The sequence below is a fragment of the Mus musculus genome, chromosome 4 (genome assembly GCF_000001635.26).
Source record: "Mus musculus strain C57BL/6J chromosome 4, GRCm38.p6 C57BL/6J".
NCBI classification, from domain to species: Eukaryota; Metazoa; Chordata; class Mammalia; order Rodentia; family Muridae; genus Mus; species Mus musculus.
Genome location: NC_000070.6, coordinates 95,009,966 through 95,019,288, shown reverse-complemented (window position 1 = coordinate 95,019,288; position 9,323 = coordinate 95,009,966). Strand labels below are relative to the sequence as shown.

General features: G+C 41.6%; 1 long non-coding RNA gene across 1 annotated transcript in view; it reads right to left on the bottom strand.

The window, feature by feature from the left end:
* Window positions 1–324: 324 nt before the first annotated feature.
* Window positions 325–9,323, bottom strand: part of Gm12694 — a 39,844-nt gene continuing 30,845 nt past the window's right edge. The window contains exon 3 of the long non-coding RNA XR_867913.3: window positions 325–343. This is a non-coding gene — a long non-coding RNA (predicted gene 12694). The remainder of the gene's footprint in view (window positions 344–9,323) is intronic.

Sequence of the window (9,323 nt, the reverse complement as noted above, 5' to 3'; positions counted from 1 at the left end):
GAGAGACTGGGAGAAGAGGGAGGAAAAATTGTAATCAGGATATATTATGTGAGAAGAAAATCTACTTTCAATAAAAAGAAAAAATGAGAACAACAAAACATGTAGAAAGGGGGGATTTCACATGTTCTCACCAAAGAAAAAGTAAGTGCTGGAAACGATGGGAAGGCTTGTGACTTTAGTTTGGTAATTACACAGTGAACACATGTATTTGAAATATCACATTGCACCCTATAAATAGGTACAATTACTTACCAGTTAAAGCTAAAGCCAAGGTTGCAGAGGATGGAAATGTGGACGTGTGGTCCCAGCTACTCAGGAACCAGAGTGGGAGTGTTTCTTGGGCCTAGGGATTTGGAGTCAACCAGAGAAACTTAGTAAGACTGAAAGTCAATCAACCAAGCAGTCAATAAACAAACAACCAAAAGTTCAGAAGAACTAAGGCTCTCTTATCCATAACAGTTGGAAACAGAGCTTCTATTTGAACCAAAGTTAGCTTGATGCCAATGCCCACAGTCCTCCCTGCGCTGTAACAGCTGCTTCTCTGGGACAACTTCTAAAGCCATCATGCCCTGCTATGTAGCAATGAAATGAAAGCATCTATGTCTGTGGTGTTAAGGGGAATGCCATTCCAGAAACTTTGTTTTCTTCACAAATGAAGTTTAGATGCATGTCCCTCCTGCTCATTATAAAGATTCATTTGCTACCCAAATAAATAATGAGGTTGTAGCTGTCTGCATTCAGCCATAGGAAGACACATAATTGTATTCCTTCCGAGACGGAAGAACCAGCTGTGACACTAATAAAAAGGACTGCTTTTCAATTATTTCAACAGAGTAAATAAACCTCCCTCGTGGTTAACAGAAAATTGGTTTCCTACAGAGTTGACAGATCTGAGGGACCTGGTGGGGGTGGGGAGGGGTGGGGATGATGCTGGAGACCGCAGGGGAGTGAGAGCTGAGCTGTTCCTCCTCTACCCGGGATCCCCTCTGAGGATGCTCTCCGAAGGTGCCTTGGATATGAAAGATATTTACAGTTCCTTTCAGGAGATTACGAAGTGTGCATCAGCTTTTCCCTTCTCCAGCATTCACCCTTCTGATGACAGTAAAGAGGGCTTCGTTGTTATCTACATCAGTCTTACTAAGTTCTAAGCTCATCAATGCTTTCTTGTTCATTTATTCATTTATCTCACAAATATTTTTAAAACTAGCGATTTTCCCCCACAAACTAAGTACTTTCTGTGTGTCATCCGCACTCTAGACTCAAGGGTGGGCTTTGGGGATACATTTTAAAGCATCAGCTCTTGCCTCAAGGAGTGAATAGTTTAACAGGGATATAGACCCATACATCACATACATCACTTTTTATGGGTCTTTCAAAAAGATCCCCATCCCAGTGGGAAAAGTAGTAGTAGAGTTTTCAAAGTATTGGTAAATAAGATTAAAAAAAATCCTTTGCCTAGCTAGAGTTACAATCCAAAGCCAGCAAAAGATCACTCAAAAATGAAGATGATGTAGATTTCTAATGCTAACAGTGAGAAATGTGATTTTACTTACAGAATCTTAGTGGACATGGGCTGTAATAGGAAGCAGATGATACACCTAAATTGAATAATTCAAAGACTGTTTCTTTACATAAGTGGGGGGGGGGGGCGTGGACTAAAAGGATGTTGGTGAAAGAGACTTCACCAGGAATATAGGAGAACTCAGGGCTAACAGCATCTGGGCTGTTACCCCTTCTAGATTCAAACAAATAGGGGAGTGTCTTAGTAAAGAGAGCTGGACTGGGGAGGGAAGTGGTTGTGTAACTGATCACCCTGAAAGGAGTAGTGATGAGTCCCAGCCTGACCAGGAAGGTGTGAAAAAACCAACTGTTTTAATCACTGTTCCATTGCCATCAAGAGACACTATGACCACAGTAACTCTTTCTTATAAAGGAAAGCATTTAGCTGGGGACTTGCTTACAGTTCAGAGGTTTATCCTATTGTTATGGCAAAAATCATGATGGCATGCAGGCAGACAAGATGCTGCAGAATAGATGAGAGTTCAGTATCTGGATCTGATCTGCAGGCAGCAGGCCAGAGAGAGAGACAGAGACAGAGACAGAGAGAGAGAGAGACAGAGAGAGAGAGAGAGAGACAGAGAGAGAGAGACAGAGAGAGAGAGAGAGACAGAGAGAGAGAGAGAGACAGAGACAGAGACAGAGACATTGACAGAGACCAAACAAAAGGAAGAGTAATAACAGATCCTAAGAGTTTTGTATGTCATGAATAAGAGCTTGAGTATTGTAACCAAGCCCTTGGAGAACCATTGAATGACTCTATAATTCATTTGTGTGTGTGTGTGTGTGTGTGTGTGTGTATACTCAAGTACATACATGCACAGGTTTGTATGCATATGCATATGTAGGCCAGAGGTGAAGCTAAGTGTCTTCCTCTATAGCTCATCACCTCATTTTTTATTTAAAATTACACTTATTTATTATTCATTCATTCATTCATTCATTGTGTGAATGTCTCTCTCTCTCTCTCTCTCTCTCTCTCTCTGTGTGTGTGTGTGTGTGTGTGTGTGTGTGTTTGTGTGTGTGTTTGTATGTGCATGTCTTCCACAAAGTGTGTGGAAGTCAGAGAACAACTTTTAGGAGTCAGTTCTCTCCTTCCACCACGTGGGTTCCAGAGATTAAACTCAGATAAGCAGGCTTGGTGGCACGTGCCTTTACTCGCCGGGCCATCTCAGCAGCCCTCCGTCTTATTTTTTGAGACAGAATCTGTCACTGAACCTGAAGCTCACTGATCAGCTGGTCTGGATGTCCAGTTAGCCCCAAGACTCCTCTTACCTCCACCTTTCAGAACTGTGATTCCAGATAACTAGTATGGGGATCTTTTTAAATTTAATTTAACTGTATGGGTATTTTACCTGCATGTATGTCTATGTACTACATGTGTGTCTGGCAGCCTCAAGTGGCAGAAAGCATCCAGTCCCCTGTATCTGGAGTTAGAGATGATTCGTGCCACTACATAGGATCTGGGAGTGAAACCCTCCTCTTCTGGAACAGCAAATACGAGTAACCACTGATAACTACTCAGCTATCTTTAGTGCTCAGCTTTTAATATGAGGGCTGGGGATTCAAACTCAGGACTCCCTCACCCCCAGTGAATGATTTTAAATCAAGTGACTAATCAATCATATTAATAGAAGAGCCCCTTGTCATAAAGGATGGATTGGAGGCCTGTGAATATAGAAGAGAAAGACTAAAGCAATAAATAGTGGATAAAAGTGGGAACCTGGACACGGGCCACAGTCATGGAGAAGGGGTGGCTTAGGAGTAAATGGTTCTTGAGATGAAAGAGATCTGAGAAATGGGCAGCCTTCAGGCTGGGTCCCAGTGTTCTGACAGGAATAACAGTGTATAGCCCTACTTGCCAGAACTAGAAGAGAAAGGATAAGGTCGGGGAGGAGACCAGTCAGGGTGGCCTAAGGCATACTGAGTTCATTTTCCTTGCAAAACAAGCCAAGTAGAGTTATTTTGATTTGAATCTCAAGAGTTCAGGAGGTGAAGACATAGGTGGGTTGACATAAGTCACATGACATGGGAGAACAGTAGTGACAAGGCCAGAATGGTTCACTAGGGGCAGTAAGGAGAGGGCTTAGGCTAGACCCTCACACCCTCCCCCGTGAGTTGAAAACAAGCATTTCTCCTCCACGGAGAAGTGTGTCCAAGTGCTTTGTGAATAGCAGATATCAGCAGAGGTTCTCAGATATAGAGAAAAGGTGCAAATGCTAAGAAAGTTGGTTGTCTACTGTGACAGAATGAACAGCAGCTGCTTTGTGACTGATGAGCACTGCAATATTGTCTCTGCATTTCATTCCCTGCAGATCTGTCTCCTCTTGTTCTACATACTGTCAGGGGAGAGGAAAAGATCCTACCGTGGAAGGGAGCTTGCACTCTCCTGAAGCCCTCAGGTTCTAACAGACAATCCTAAATGTAATAATATGACTCACAGAAAGCTCCAAGCTGGATATACAACCCAGTACTTCTCTGGAACTGAAGAACACTCTGTGCCCTGTCCCTTCTCACTGGAGAATGGTGACTGAAGTCCTTTCCCCATTTGAGTTCAAGGACTGATGAAATCAAATCCTTTAGAGACATTTGAATAAGAACTGAGTTGTGTTGTTGCTTTATTTTAATTAATTTAAAAATCATCGATACGGCTCAAATGGCAACTGACTCATCAAAGGTGGGTGTCTAGAAGTGATAAGTGGAAAAGTCTGATGATTTTCTCATTAATTAATTTGGTTCTGGAAATAAGCACTGGTCCACATTCCTAGTGAAATAAAAACAGACTAACAAGTAGCCAAGAGTTTGAGCCTGAGGTAGAATTATTTAAATTCTACCCTGGACATAGAATTTCACTTTTGGCAGCCATGCAACTATATGTGCGTGTGTGTGTGTGTGTGTGTGTGTGTGTGTGTATGTTTATTTATGTGTGTGTATTTATGTGTGTATACATATATGTGTATATATATATATATATGATTATGATTTTCCCTAAGATTTCTATGAGTCCATGCTCTTTTATGATAAAAAGTTAATGTTAAAAACATTGTACACACGTGTTATATAAAATACATATATCATTTATTGTTATTATAATAATAAATATATTATAGTAGATTGTCTTCACTATTTTAAGACTATCTTATTAATATTTCATAATGTTATTTACTCCACTTTCTTACACCTAATAAATTGGGAATCTTTAGCTACTGGTAACAGAAATTACAACTAGCTAGTATAGAACAGAATCTGCTGGGGAAGCATGGAGGTTTCACAAATTTCAAAGAAAAGCAGGGAACAGGACTTAGCAAAGTAATAAATAGCAGCCAGGGACTAGAGAGATGGCTCGGTGGTTAAGAGCACTGGTTTCTCTTGCAGAGGACCTGGGTTCTGTCCCAGCACCCTCATGGTAGCTTGCAATCATTTGTAATTTGAAATTTGTAATTTCTAGGGAATCCAATGACTAGAATCAGGCATCAGGCACATACACGGTACATACACATATATGCAAGCAAAATACCCACACACATAAAATAAAATAATACAAATGAATGCAAAAGGATGCCAGAGGAACGGTGCACTTCTTCAGGCACCCAGAGAGCACCACCTGACCTTCAGAGAAAGATCTGGACAGCCCAGTAAAGTTCAAGTTTCTTATGAGGGCACCTTGCTAGTTGTCTGTCTAGGATGTGTTTTGCATCCATTACATTTCTTTTAGAATTAAGGTTAACATCATGAGCAAACATTACCACCATATCAGAGTATCTTATCTTTATATTGTTATGACAAAACACCATGACAATGGAAATTTATAGAAGTATTTAATTGGTCTTATGGTTTCAGAGTTTTATAGTCCAGGATGGCAGCAGAAATAGCTAATATCTTTATCCAGAAGTAGAAAGCAAAGGGAGGGAGGGAGGGAGGGAGGGAGGGAGGGAGGGAGGGAGGGAGGGAGGGAGGGAGGAAAGCTCACATACTCACAGAGAGAGACAGACAGACAGAGACAGAGAGACAGAGAGAGAGAGAGAGACAGGGAGAATGAGAACTGGGCATGGCACTAGTTGTTTAAATTTCAAAGCCTGTCCCCAATAATCCACACCACCTTATACTTCCCAGGTGGTTCCATCAAATGTAGACCAAACAAATGAGCCCGTGGAATAATTCTTATTCAAACCACCACATTCTACTCCCTACCTCCAGTGGCTCATGGCCATAACATAATGAAAATGCATTTTGTCCAACCTTGAGCGTCTCCATAGTCTCTTATAGTCTCAATATTATTTTAAAGTCCAAAGTCAAGTCTCTTCTGATATTCAAGGCAATTTCTTTAACTGTAACTCTCTCAAAAATTATAAAGAAAATTATTTATTCCAAACATACAATGACACAAAAAGCTCATTACAAAATGGAGGAGTTTGGCTTAGTGGAGATTGAAACAAAATCAAAACCCACAGGGCCATCTTTAAATCCTGTAGCTTCATTTATGATGTCAGGGGGTTTAATGGGTCTTCCACTTCAGTTTTCCTTACTGAAACGCACTTCTCATTAGTGGGCTAGTACCACTCCCTATGTGCAGCTCTCTTTGGCAAATGTATCATGGCACTGGCATACCCAACATCTTAGGGTCCCCAATGCAATCCAGACTTCACTTTCACAGTTTTACAAAATGGGCTCTCAGGACCTCCACATAGGGACTTCTGTGACCCATGCCTGCCCTCGGGAGCTCCCCTGAACTGTGGAGGAAGGTTCTAAAAACCCTTTATTCATGCAAACCTTTGTGATTCTAAAGCTGGAACCACATGGATAACAGCCAAATTTGTCTACCAATTGGGGTGAGTTCCAGCACTCTAGAATCACATCTGCATCAGTCATGATTTCTAGTGTATTTTTAGAAGCAGAAAATTCCTTAGGCCTTTTCATTTCACAAGTTGGACACTTTAGCTGGGTGTGGTCTTACCTTGAAGGTACCCCTCCATTTATTCCATTTTAGATCAAACCTCTCCTTAATTTCTTTTTTACAACACAAGCCTTGGGTCCATAATTAAATTTCCTGATGTCCCTTTTTACTTTAAACTCTTCAGTTTGTATTTCCTTCTATCCCACTTGTTCTTTTTCCTTGTAGACCTGCATGAAAGAAATTACTAAGGATTACATGATAGAATCAATATTAAGAGGCCTCCAAATCTCCAACAAAGAAATTAGTTCAATACTTTTCAATTTAGTCTCAAAAACATTCTTAAGACAAGGAAAGAAAGCAGCAATATTCTTTGCCAAAATGTCATAGGAATGGCATCTAGCCTACTTACTAATATTGTTTCCCTCTGAAACCTCCACAATCCACATAGCTCTCAGTAATCCTGTCTTCCAAGATCCTACTTGGAGAGCCCATTAAGTTCAACTTACTGCATTCAAATGCTTTCCTAGTCCAAAGTCCCAAAGTCTTGCACACTCCTCCAAAGAACTGCATGGTCAGGCCTGTCACAACGGGAGGCTACTTCCTGGCACCAACTTCTTTCTATCTTAGGTACTTTTCTTTTTTTTTTTTTTCCATTTTTTATTAGGTATTTTGCTCATTTACATTTCCAATGCTATACCAAAAGTCCCCCATACCCACCCACCCCCACTCCCCTGCCCACCCACTCCCCCTTTTTGGCCCTGGCGTTCCCCTGTACTGGGGCATATAAAGTTTGCAAGTCCAATGGGCCTCTCTTTCCAGTGATGGCCGACTAGGCCATCTTTTGATATATATGCAGCTAGAGTCAAGAGCTCCGGGGTACTGGTTAGTTCATAATGTTGTTCCACCTATAGGGTTGCAGATCCCTTTAGCTCCTTGGCTACTTTCTCTAGCTCCTCCATTGGGAGCCCTGTGATCCATCCATTAGCTGACTGTGAGCATCCACTTCTGTGTTTGCTAGGCCCCGGCATAGTCTCACAAGAGACAGCTACATCTGGGTCTTAGGTACTTTTCTATTGCTGTTATAAGACACCATGACCAACGCAACTAAGAAAAGAAAGTGTTTAATTGGGCTTACAGCTTCAGAGGGTTAGAGTCCGTGATGGCGGAGTGAAGGCCTGGCAGCTGGAACAGCTAAGAGCTCACATCTTTATTCATAAGTAAGAGGCAGAGAGAAAGAGTACTGACAATGGCACAAGTCTGTTTAAACCTCAAAGCCTGATACCAGTGACATACTTTTTCTAACAACACACACCTGCTAATCCTTCCCAAACAGTTCCACCAACAAGGGGGGCAGAACAGGGTATATATTCAAACACATGAGTCTATGGAGCCATTCTCATTCAAACTACCACACAGAATAATTTTGTTATTTACAATTTTCTTTTTTCAAAGTATAATTAATATACATGCATATATCTAGAAAATATGTCAAAGTAGTCTCTAGCTCCATATCTGTCCTTCTCTGATATTGAATACATATGCTTTGTCTAGATCACACAAAAAAAGGAGTCAGGATTATGGTATGACTAGAAACCAGATTGGCTGAGAAATTGAGGTAGGAATAGCTTAAGGAGAAGGAGACTTGGTGAACTGACTTTCATGGCTGTGCTCCCAAAGGGCTTGTGTCCATGTTCAAAAGAAAAAGAAATGTGCTTTATTTCTGGTAACTGTGGTTAAGATCAGCAAGTAGAGGTTCAAGACAAGGAGATCTCATTTACAGACAGAACTTCCTAGCAGTCAGAACTACCCTACTATAGAAAAATGGAAAAGGCTATGTCAAGGGAGTTCCAGACTAGGATGCTATGGTAGTTTGAATGAGAGTGTGACCCAAGAGTATTTGCTTAAGGACTGAAGCTAAAGTTAAAATCAAAAGAGTCTAATTCTATAGGTCAATGCTTCAGAATTCCAGAGCAGTTTTCACTCACACAGACTAATATAGACTCTACTGGATGTAATATAATTACTGGCGTAGGTCTCCCTTCTCGCTAGGGTTGTTGGCCACAGCCCATGAGAGGAAAGGAAGGAGAGTTGACTAACAGGCCCTGTGCGTGCAAACAGTAATAACGACACACTAGGACCAGCTTCAGGAAGACAGATGAACTTTACGTGGAGTGATTCGAGGGTTATATAGTTTGGGGTTAAGAGCATAGGAGTATCCAGGGTGGGTAAAGGTCATTGGCTGAAGGCTAAGGCACTGAGCTGCCTCACTGGCACTGGGGAAGGCACTTCAAGAATCTCAGGTGCTTGCTCTTCAGCTTCTTACCCAGAGAAGGAAACTGAACCTGTAATGTTCTGCAGGCAGATAGAGGTGTGTGGGGGCAGCGGGCAGTGTAGGATGGGGTGGGGGTGTTTAACTTCCCTAATAACGTCAGAGAAGGAGAAGCCCTGGTGACAAAGGGAGTCTGCCATTTTGCACAGAGTGGCAATGGTAGACTTCTACCTTAGCAGGGCAACAGACTGGGACATGACAGGCACTCAATAGAGCCTAGTTCTCTTCTACCCATCTTTAATCTAACTTTAACCTAAACACACCAGTGAGCTAGCACTCACCTTCCAGTGTTGGGCCCTGTGGTACCCTCACCCTCAGCTGGTTACAGTGGGGTAATAACTGTTCTCATGATGAAGTTCTTAGGGGTTCTTAGGAACAAAACATTTTCTTCAAAGGCTCCTCCTACATCTTATTTAACAGAGTTGGGCCAGAGTCTCATCCCTAAGCTTACCAATGGTAAAAGATCAAGCAATTGAATAAAGGAAGAAAAAGGAAAAGGGAAACTGGGGTAAAAAGGAAAAAGGACAAAAAAATGTAATGAAT